The sequence below is a fragment of the Myotis davidii genome, unplaced genomic scaffold, assembly GCF_000327345.1.
Source record: "Myotis davidii unplaced genomic scaffold, ASM32734v1 scaffold228, whole genome shotgun sequence".
Taxonomy (NCBI): Eukaryota; Metazoa; Chordata; class Mammalia; order Chiroptera; family Vespertilionidae; genus Myotis; species Myotis davidii.
The window spans coordinates 462,709-473,460 of record NW_006300104.1 but is presented as its reverse complement, the minus strand read 5'-3'; positions in this window follow the sequence as shown (position 1 = coordinate 473,460).

Below are 10,752 nucleotides of genomic sequence, written 5' to 3'. Positions count from 1 at the left end.
CTAGGAAGCAGAGGCCCTTCTGAGAAGGACTGGTTAGACAAGGAATTAACCTGAAATGCAGTGACACGAGTGGCTCAGGTGACCCCACCAGGAGCCCTGAAGTGGGGATGGGCTTTCATAAACGTCACAGATTGAAGCTAGGAGACTGCATTTTTATCTGTGCAGGCATTGGATAGGGACTGCCCCTACGGGGAGGTGAAACCTTGGCTGAGGACTACCTAGGATTGAGAATTTCCAGGCAGGAATCAGGTGTGAGGGGAGCCTACCATAGCCAACAGGCTTGGAAAGGACCTCAGGGAAGGAGCCCTGGTCCTGAAAGGATGGAGAGGGAACCCATGAGCAGCACACCCCGGCACCCACTTCAGTGGCCAATTACACAATTTCATCTTCTCCTTCCTCAATACTATCGATGCCTTGAAGCTGCTGTCTTTTGGCTTTTGAGATATTTGTCTAACAAAGTAGAATTATCCAGGCCAACTTTTAAAAGTGCCTGCACCCAGTTCCTACTCTGGATTGATGGATTTTAATGTGCAGCCAGAGTTGAGACCTCCAGGCCTACCAGATCAGACATAACTCAAATCTGAAGGACATTCATGTCCCTTAACATGTACGTGCAGCGTCTCAGGATTACATGTGGCTGGCATGGGGCAAGGCTGCGAGCTGAGAATTCCAGCCACCGGAGCACCAAAGGGATTAATTAGAGATGTCTAAGGTGTTTAGGGGAATGGAATGGCCAACGTAAACACATGCACCAGCACCTCGGTCAAGCTGCCATCTCCTAGGACTTCACAGATGAGTTTCATTGGCTAGATTTTAAACGTTTGAAGCTTATAGCTTGTTTCTTTTTCTTTCTGTAGCTCATAGTTTGTTTCTCTTTCTTCTTATTTTTGGTTCAATGTCTGCCTTTGGGTCCTCGTATAAAGGAGGCTTTTATCCACCTAGCTCTTGTAATCCCACCAGTTTTGGCTGAGGTACAGCAGTAGCTAGCCTTTCATAGAAGAACAAACTATGCATGGAGCCTCGCTCAAATCATATTCCCCCAAACATAACAGTCATATGCTGGAAAAATAAAAGCTCCATCAATGCAGGCCCTACTCTAAGACACCAGCTTTATGAAGTCCGTGTTCCTAGGATGTGCTTTTCTAGTGTTCTGTCTTGTGGTTGTGTGTGTATAGATACTTGTTTTGTACCATGAAAATATTCAAATATACGATAGAACATTTCAAATAGAAATGTAGAAAAAATAGTATATTTCACTCTTATTCATCACCTAGCTTAAATAGTTATCAATATGTGCCCCATCCTGTTTGTCTTTTTCATTAAGACCTACAATTTATGCCTCGTTCCCCCGCAAAAAACTGGATTCTTTTGAGGCAAATCCAAAATACTTTAGAAAAGACATGCTTCTTAATCCTTGTCAACATTACTAATTCATCAGCACATCTTCTGAAATTGATGTGAGCCATCAGGCTATATCAGAAAGGGAAGATTGCAGAATTACTCACTCAACAGACAGATATTGGGCACCTAACACATGCTTGTTACTTGGGAAGAAAATAGAATTGGACATGGTATTTGTCTTCAGGAGTTTTAAGTTGTGTGTGCGTGTGTGTGTGTGTGTGTCTGGAGAGGGAGGCAGGAAATGAAAAGCATAGAGTTGGCTACAATGCAGTCTGTGACTGTTGTGGGCAAGGGAGGACAAAGGTTTGGGGAAAGCTTTTTGTCAGAATGGATTTCTTGATTGGATTTTAAAGATTTATCGCCAAATGAAGACTTGGAGGTTGAAGGAAGTTCTAAGCAGTGGGGAGAACCCTATGAAACTCCTAATTCTGTAACATGTTAATGCCCATATGCCCATCTGTTGAAATTGCTTTGTCCAATCAGCTTTCCTAAGGGGGGCATTTAGCATCACCCTGATACTTGACTACAAACAGCCACTCTTATTCCAGACAGAACCTCCAAAATGAATCTAGTCACAATGAGAGAACAGGTCTACATCTATGACCTCTTTGACATGCTGCAGTAGCATTTATAGCTTAGATCCTGCTGGCCCACCTAGGAGAATTCTCCTTGGACATGGAAGGGGGTATATGTGGATCTGGGCAAATCAGAAGGGATATCCTGTGCAGGGTGACTCAGTGCCATCATCTCTGCACCAGGTAACCCAATGGGTCAATTGGATTTAGTGTTTGTGGTGTAATGTGAAAAGGCAGATGAATGATAGCTGATCTGCCAACTAAATCAATTAAATAGGATCTCTGAATGTTGAATTTTTTTTCACATGTGTGCCCATAAAAACATTGTTAAAATATTTACAGGGAGAAATTGGAATACCACTAGACAGTCTGTATTCAGAGGCATTTTGTTATATATACAGTAGTTCATAGACTCAGATATTAATTACAACAATATTGCTAACTTCTATTAAGAAATTACTATGTGAAGTAACATGCTAAATCCCTTTTTATAAATTATTTTATTTAATCCTCACAACAGACATATGAAGTAGATGCTAGAATTATACCCATTTTGCAGATAAAGACATTGACAGAAAAAGTTTTAGGAATTTAGCCGCAATCATACAAGCAGTAAGTCTGGTGTTTGAACCTAGTATGATTTCAAAGCCCACACTATGCAATGTACCTTCACTATAGATTTTTTGACATTTCATGATTTCCATGTAGAGTCAGGCTATGTCATAGGTCATTTTGAGGCTGGGAAGCTTGCTCTGGAAAAATCACTTGACCCTGATAGCTTAAGACCAAGAAGATGTGTCTCTATATAGATGTCAATACTGTATTCTCTGTAATAACCACTACCCCAAATTGGACGGGGCTTATATTGTCCGCAACACAGTAATGGTTATGTCTGTGTGTATATACAAGAGGTGTGTGTGTGTGCATTGCATCCATATGATAGGCTCTTTTTCAGCCATGAAAAGACATACTTAAAAATAGAGATACAGAATATATTTAAACTATTTAAGTGAAAATATTAAAATATGATTAAAAATTACATGTGTATCCATATATGTATAACTATATACATTATACACATATACGTATACACACATATATATATACAATTTGCCTAATATACACACACACACACACAAACACACACAAACACACACACGTACAGGTTTCCCCACATCTGAAAGCACAGTTTTTATGAAAGTTTGTTATATCACTTTGCTTTTATGAAAGGCCTACATTAGTATGGTAATATAAAAGTAAAACTCTTCTTCAGATCTCTTTTGGTTAGTAAAAATAGGCATTAATGTATGTCTTTCATAAAAAATTATATATCTACATCTACATCTACATCTACATATACATATACATACACAGATACAGATACAGAGAGATAGAGAAACATATGTGCCAAGATAGTGATTAGGTCAGACATGTTTGGGTGAGAGTATGGAATATTTTTACTTATTTTACTGTTTTTTTTTTATAATAAACTTACACTGATCCAATAAGAAAAGGACTTTTTATGTGTAAGTATATTTATCTCTATCTTTGATATAATTAAAACTTCAGTTGAAGAATGTTTTATAAATGTAAGAGAATCATGCACTTTTACAAATTGGATTTCTGTCCCACTGCTACTGCTATTCCGTTTTATTTTTAATCTGGGATGAAGATTCCAATAAAGCTCTATATTGAAATGCTGTGATAAGCACTCCTAGTCTTGTCTTTATCTTGACCCATTTCTAAATGCATTTAACAGAAAATAATGAATACATTGCCTTTCTTCAAGCTCCTGGAGGCCTTTCCTTTGCTGATACTTGTCTGACATAGTGAAAACAGTGGTCATATAGTCCACATTTGCAGGAGGACACACACTACTGTACAAGATGATTAGAGGTTGCAATATATTCTGTGTTAAATACTCTGCCACAGTTCAGTGTTACAGTTTCCTGCCGTTTTGTATGAATTCATCCTTCGTGCATACTGCAGCCTCAAAACTGTATTTTCTTTAAATAATGCAATGAAGATATTAAATAATTAAAGCTGCAGATGAGAATTATTAAGAACTTTAAGCAGAAAAGAAGGGAAGAGTGAAAGGGAAGAAATGAACATTTTTAGAGAAAATACTTGAGATCTTTAATGTATCTGCTATTTAAAGAGAAACAACTTGAATGAGAACCAAAGGGACAGAGGAAATGGCCATTCTTTGTCAGAGAGGAAATTGGTGATTTTTATTGATTGTCTCATTTGAGAAAGTCTCTAATATTATTGATTAAATTGCAGCGTTCCAAGTAAATTTTAAATTACTCTGTAGACCTATCAAGCACCCGTCAGGATGCTCAAAGTCAGTTGGAAACATGGCCCTCTTCTCTGGTTTCTATGGAAGCAAAAGCTGCCTTGTGGGGAACCTATGGCAGACTGGCACTCTTTATGGGGAAGGTCAATGGTATTCCATTTCCTACCCAAGCTGGTTTTCTCCACATGTTGGAGACTAACAGATTATTTTGAATGAATTTTAAATGGCTCAGAGAACAGAGCACTTTTCTCTAATCCCATCAAGAACCCAGAACCTCACATTTTGCACAGATATTGACTTTTAAGCTTAAGGGATGACACAAAGTCATAAAGATGCATATTGGTTGAAGAAGAATTAATTGGTATTTTTCAACCTGAGGAGTTGAAGAAAGAACTTTGGTAAAAGATATTGTGGATCAGGGGTCCTCAAACTTTTTAAACAGGGGGCCAGTTCACTGTCCCTCAGACCGTTGGAGGGCCGGACTATAGTTTAAAAAAAAAACTATGAACAAATTCCTATGCATACTGCACATATCTTATTTTGAAGTAAAAAAATAAAACTTCAAAAAAAGGCTCTCCTAACTTCAAAAAAAAAGGCCCTACTAACTGCAAAAAATAAAAAATAATAAAAAAAAAATAGACCTCCTAACTTGAAAAAAAAAAAATCCGAACTTGTTCTTACCTTGGTCCTCAGGCAGCAGCAGGCTCTGCACAGGCAAGCTCATGACTGGTCAGATCACACCCGAGACAGAGAGGAGGGGAGTCCAAGAGTGCAGAGCACATTCCACACATGCGCACTGCAGCCCAGGATGAGTCGGCTGCTAAGCAACAGGCAGCGGTGGCAAAAACATCCCGTGGGCCAGATAAATGTTTTCGGTGGGCTGCATGTGGCCCGCGGGCCATAGTTTGAGGACCCCTGTTGTGGATGAAAAGGGGACCACATGCTAAACCTGACAAGCTCAGGGGAGGCTTGTATGGTGGTGGGCCTTACAAACTCAAAGACTAAAAGTAATCACATAGGATGGTCTGAACATAAAATTTCCCAAGTAAACGTGAATCATGGTGGGTAGTCACATTCTAGGTCTGTAGCTTCCTTGACAAAGTGCAATCTTAACCACGGGTGAGCCTGTCTGTTGTCTTTTTGCATCTAAGATAGCAGACTTGTGAAATGCAGAGTAATTTTCTTTTTCCAGACCCCCAGGGCAAACCCACTGCCAAGGAGCAGGAAACCACAGAACCCCTCATTGTTATCTTGCTCCCTGAATACCACCTCTATGTAGTCAATGGTAATTATTAACTGTCCTGTACCACTATACTCTATCCAATCCCAGGGATTTCCGGCTTTGCTTTCTCCTGCCCGCTTATCTACCACAAGGAATTTCATGTAACTGTCCTTATATCTCCTCCTTTTATTCTAGTGTATAAAATAACCTGCTGAGCTGCCATTCTCAAGAGCATTTCTCAATCTATTGAGATTTTGTTTTCTGGCAATTGTCATCAGTTTGGCTCAAATAAACTCATAAAAATTCTCCACAGGTTTGGATGTTTCTTAAGTAGACAGTATTTTTTAAAATTCCTTAAAAATTCTCCACAGGTTTCTTAAGTTAACCATATTTTTTTAAATTCCTAAAATCTTAAGATTCCTAATAAATGGCACTGAGAAATATACCAACTATTAGAATCATATGGTATTTTCATTCGACTCAAACCCAACCCCCCACCTACCTTTTAAAATTTACCTCCAGCACCCATGAGCTTGCTCAGACCACTCCAGCAGCATCTCCATCCCTTCACTTCACTGAGTGTCAGCACTTTTTAACAATTATACAAATTAAATAATAATATAATGGTTCAAGAGTTTTACCAGATGGTTGAAAGCTTTGTAAACATGGGCCTTCTATATTAGTCATTGATCATAGCACCTAGCCCAGTGTTCATAAAACAAAATTCAGCTGAGTACATTTTAAAGACCTAATTGGCTCTATTCAGTGATTCATGAGTTGGGCAGCATCCAATCTAGCAGATAGGAAGGAGCTGAGAGGAACTACACAGAACAAAAGACTTATAGGCAGAAGGGAGCAGGAAGAAGGAAGTTATACTAGACAAAATAGCAGATTGATATGTAAGTTTGCTTTCCCTATAGGGCAGCCATTCCAACATGTGGGTCGAGACCCCTTTGGGGGTTGAACAACCCTTTCACAGGGGTCACCTAAGACCATCGGAAAACACATATATAATTACATATTGTTTTTGTGATTAATCACTATGCTTTAATTATGTTCAATTTGTAACAATGAAATTGGGTGTCACCACAACATGAGGAACTGTTTTAAAGGGTCGCGGCATTAGGAAGGTTGAGAACCACTGCTATAGGGGATGGCAGGGGGCTACGGGCAGATTACCTAACTAATGCTCATCAGGCAACTCCTGATTGACTGGTTTATAATTCCATTTCTAAGAGAAGCAAAATTGTAATTAAGTCTGAGTTTATTGATGTGAGACTTAGCACAAGTGACTCTATTTAAGGCCCGTTTTCTTGTCTTCAACATCAGTATTGACTGACTGGCTAATGGAAGGATGGATGGATGCAGCAATATAGGTAGTTAGGGCGGTAGATTTGGGGAATGCTGTAGGAATGAAGGTAAGAGCTGATTCATTTATAATATTTATTGGCCCACTTCACTTGTTTAAATTATGTGCCTGGTTTCTCTAGGGTTTAAGGCTGCAAATTATTTTCTAATTTTTGGAGCATGAGAGACCCAAAGGATGTTAATTCATCCTAAAGAAAAAAAAATCTAAAATACACAGTCTTTATTCATGAAGAATAGTCTCTACAGTATTATTTACAACAATAAAAAATTGGAAACAATTTAAATGTCTTACAATGGAGTTTAGTAAATTATGCTACATCAACCCAATGGAGTATGGTCATTAAAATGATAATTACAAAGCCCATGGAGACATATTTATAGTATATATCCTGTGAGAAATGCAGAATATAAAAGTGTGTATGTGTTAGGTTTATAACTTAATAAAGATATGGTTGTTTTCAGGCCATACTTGGAGAGAGTATGTAAATATAAGAATAGCTATCTTTCAGCAATGGAAATATTACTCCATTTCTCCTTTTTTCAAGCTATCCTACATATGTTTCTTTATTATTATTTATGAAGATCAGGGGGATGAAAGACAGCATGTGATGAATAAATAAATTGGTAGGAAACTTGGAAACAGGAGATATGGGAAGAAAAATGGGGACAATGTGGGGTGAACAAATTGAATTTGCCATAAAGGGAAGAAGGAGATTCAGTTAATGCCACCTCACCCATGATCAATGTTTCCTGTGGCATCTGTCATCTATCCATTCATTTTTGCACTTATCTTTTTCTGTAATTCTCAGAGTTCAACTGATAATTTTGTGTGTTGGGTGTGTGTGGTAGAACAAAATTTGTAAAATAGCTTTATTGAGGTATAATGGATGTAAGGAGAGGGTTCAATTTTTTAAAAATGCACCTTGGACCATCAAGTAAAAACCACCCTGATCATTGAACCCAGTTATAAAATAGCCATGTTACTGGGAACCTTGAGACAACCCTTGATAAGCATGTTCATCATAATGATTCCAACAAGACTTCACAATAGCTTCGCATAAAACTACTGGAACTTCATCGTAATGAGTACATTGCAATTAATCACGTCTGCAGTTTCTAGGACGTGGATAAATTAGCAAGTGAAAAGGAAACCTGAATTCAGTCAGGAAAGGAGAAAAGCATTTGAGACACAATGAATCAGACGTCTGCTTTCTTCCTAGACACCTGGGGACGGAACTGAGAAATGACTGGACTTCCAGGCGAAGGGAGATGAGGGAAGAGGTGAGAGGTAACTGCTGCTTGAAGACTCAGGAAGCCCTTAGCTTTGAATTTTCCAGTCTCGCCTCCTCAACTAACAACACGAGAATTTTCCACAATGGATGACTGGTAAATGTGCAAAGAGCCAGGGCAGAAGTCTATATTATTATAGGGGCTTACCTTTGTAGCCACTGCTCTAACTCTGGGATGGTGGAATTAGCACAAAAACAGCCCAGGTCCTGTCACTCACTGAGCTGCGTGCAGCTGGAGAAATCAGATCAGCACCTCCTGTCCATATCTGTAAAGTGACTGCAATGACGGTGACAGTGTGGACAGAAGACAATGTCCCCACACATTTGGCAGGTTACTGTGAGGAGTAAATATGACAATAACCTGAAAGTACTTTAAAATATATGTATAAATCCCATATGAGTGCTCTGTCAACAATAGTCACCAAGATTACCCTGGGTCATTATTTATTCAATCAGTGTGATGGGGTTTACTTTCCCCCTGACTATGTAGATTCATCAGTGTCCTCTTGGCTCCGGCCTCAGATATTTTGAGGGAATTTTACTTTGAAATTCTAGGAAGAAAAAGGCTGGCTCCTGCCTAGACACCATTCCACAGAGTTTATCATTAAACATACAGAGAGCATGACTAACACAGGGGAAATTGCAACGTTCTAGGCCCAGTGAAGTAAAGGGGCTACTGGATAATAGAATATTGATTTGAGAATTTGCTTCAGAGCCATTAGTTTCCACACATAACTGGACCACGTCTGTTACCTCACATCTTCCAACTCATGAGACTCCATCTGCCCAACTGAGAGCTCCTGAACCCTGCCTCACACGTGCAGGTGGGTAGGAAACGTGTTTTCCAGGCTGTCGATGGCATTAAATGCAAAATCAGTTCCCTGTGGACTCAATTCTTTCATCTAGTCAATGCTGTGGCTTTGAATATTTCACTGATCTATAGCGGGTCAGCTTTTTTTACCTAGAAGTTTTAACTTTTGCTTTCCACCCAGCATCTAGCATCCAGCTCCCTCGAGCCTAGAATCCGTAACTTCCACCATCCCTTAACTGTTTTTTCTAATAACGCTTAGCCCACTTATGTAGAATGTCACTAAGTTTTATATTGCTGACATTTTCTGAAAAATTCTTTTCATTTTTTCATTTTTCTGCCAAAATGTCAACATGCAAATATTCCATGAATTTGCCAACTTGTCTCTGTATGTACACACACACACACACACACACACACACAAATGTATGACAAAGACTGGAATAAGAAATGATTAATGACACTGAATATATGGCCAGTTCTTTCTGCACAGGATTCAATCTATGCTTACCTTTCATAGTTCAATGTGTTACCAGACCTCAAAACAATGCTCTAATTATCCATAATAATAAAAGCATAATATGCTAGTCAGACTGGACATCCTTCTGGATGTCCTTCCTTCTGGACAAAGCCACAGTGGGCAGGGGCTGAGGCAGAGGCCGTAGAGGCCCCCGGCCACGAGCGGGTTCTGGGGCCAAGTCCCTTGCAAGAATTTTGTGCATTGGGCCTCTAGTCTATAATAATAAAAGTGTCATATGCTAATTAGGCAGGACGTCCTTTTGGACAACCTTCCAGATGAAGCTGGGGCTATGAGGGAAGCCTGGGTCCCAGGTGCCAGAGGGAAGCCGGTGCCCACAGCCAGGGGAAGGAAGGCCTACTCTTGTATGAATTTCATGAATCGGGCCTCTAGTTTTTTTAATAAATAAACAGCAGTACAAGAGAAAGATGTTTTCCTCATCCATCTCTAGAACGATGATGCACAGTATTTTCCTAAAATTTGATCTCATCTTCAGTTACAGAAGGCAATGTTTAGCATTTATACTGTGAATGTATACTACAGTTTTGTTTAGCATGTCTATGAAACAGGTTTTCACTGTTCATATTTGCAGAAAATTGAAGAGAGAAGCTGCCTCAGGGTTCTCTGGTGATTTAGTAGGCTCTTAGTTCCTGATATTCTTGGTATTCTGGGGGCACTCAGAGGACTTAAAAGGGTAGCACTTTCAGAGTCTGTTCTTTCTTTTTGTGGTGACTGGTTTTGAGCTGTCACAGGGAACTTTTAAACACAGAGCTAGGGAAATCTTACACTTTTTTTCAATTAGAAAGCCCGAAAAGCTTCCTGTTGAATTGTATTCCACTGCCTTTAGGAAAATAAAGATTTTTTTAAGTAAGGGGTAACCTTTTGGAAAATAGAACATTGCTGCCATTCTATGTACACTAGAGGCCCGATGCATGAGATTTGTGCAAGAGCAGGCCTTCCTCCCCGGGCTGCCGGCACCAGCTTCTCTCCTGCACCCGGGACCTGGGCTTCCCTCACAGCCCTGGCTTCATCCGGAAGGTCATCTGGAAGGACATCTGGTCTAATTAGCATATTATGTGTTTATTATCATAGACTAGAGGCCCAATGCACAAAATTCGTGCAAGGGTAGGCCTTCCTTCCCCCAGCTGCTGGCACTAGCTTCTCTCTGGCACCCGGGACCCGGGCTTCCCTTGTAGCCCTGGCTTCGTCTGGAAGGTCGTCTGGAAGGATGTCCGCCCTAATTAACATATTATGTTTTTATTATTATAGATAATAG